We start from the raw sequence: 997 nt of genomic DNA, 5'->3' as shown, positions 1-997 counted from the left end.
TTGTTGGTTTTCACTTCTTCATCTAAGCTGTCATCCATGATTTTCCAGGTTGCAAGTTTTAGGAAGAGGCTCCCCATCCCAGATGCATGAGCCGACTGGAATACATGCAAAAAGTGCCATTTTTTTCTTGTGTGAGTTGCCAGTTTACTAGTGTTCTTGGTACATTTAATGCTGCACTTATTTTGTCCTGCAGGTGTATCCATCCGCCCAGTGTTTATATCCTGGTCCAAGGTTCCTTCTTGTTTTGAAACTGTCCACCGGAAGCCCCTACTATGTGATGAGCTTTCCCTGCACACAGCCAAGCAGTGGTTAACCCTTATCATGCCTGAACCAGCTAAGTCTGCGCCGGTGTCCACGAAGAGCTCCAAGAAAGCCGTGACCAAGAGCCAGAAGAAAGACAGCAAGAAGCGTAAGAAGAGCAGAATGGAGAGTTATGCCATCTATGTGTACAAGGAGATAAAGCAGGACCACCCCGACATCGGCATCTCCTCCAAGGCCATGAGCATCATGAACTCCATCGTCAATGACATCTTCAAGTGCATTGCTGGCAAAGCTTACCACCTGGCTCATTACAACAAGCACTCCACCATCACCTCTCAGGAGATCCAGACCGCCTTTCACCTCCTACCCAGAGCATGCAGTCTCTGATGGCACCAAGGTTGTCACCAAGTACACCAGGCATGTCCAAAGTCCGGCCCACGGGCCATTTACGGCCCGAGGGTCGGTTTAATACGGCCCTCCATGTCAGTGTGTCAGTGTGTCTTATGGAGCGAATATGGAGCGGCCGGTCCGGTATTTCCACCGCGGCCGTGTCAGAATACCGGGCCGGCCGCTCAGCTCTGCAGCGGGACCTTACCTGTTCCTCTATCCAGCGGCGCGCTGTCTTCCCGGCTTCTGTAGTGTGGGCGCTGGGCATGACAGCCGGGTGCCAAGTGCGCATGCGCAAGAAGTGGTGCTTTTTGTGAATGGTAAGGCGGTACCTGGGACACATGACAGA

General features: G+C 52.2%; 1 pseudogene; it reads left to right on the top strand.

Moving 5' to 3' along the window:
- The first annotated feature begins 230 nt into the window (after positions 1-230).
- LOC149469810 (histone H2B 1.1-like) lies at positions 231-730 on the top strand (annotated as a pseudogene).
- The last annotated feature ends 267 nt before the right edge of the window (positions 731-997 follow it).

The sequence above is a fragment of the Staurois parvus genome, unplaced genomic scaffold (assembly GCF_062004578.1).
Source record: "Staurois parvus isolate SC_StPar_1 unplaced genomic scaffold, SC_StPar_1.0 ptg000059l, whole genome shotgun sequence".
In the NCBI taxonomy this organism is placed as follows: domain Eukaryota; kingdom Metazoa; phylum Chordata; class Amphibia; order Anura; family Ranidae; genus Staurois; species Staurois parvus.
The sequence above is the reverse complement of the archived record's forward strand: the minus strand, read 5'-3'. Positions and strand labels throughout refer to the sequence as shown.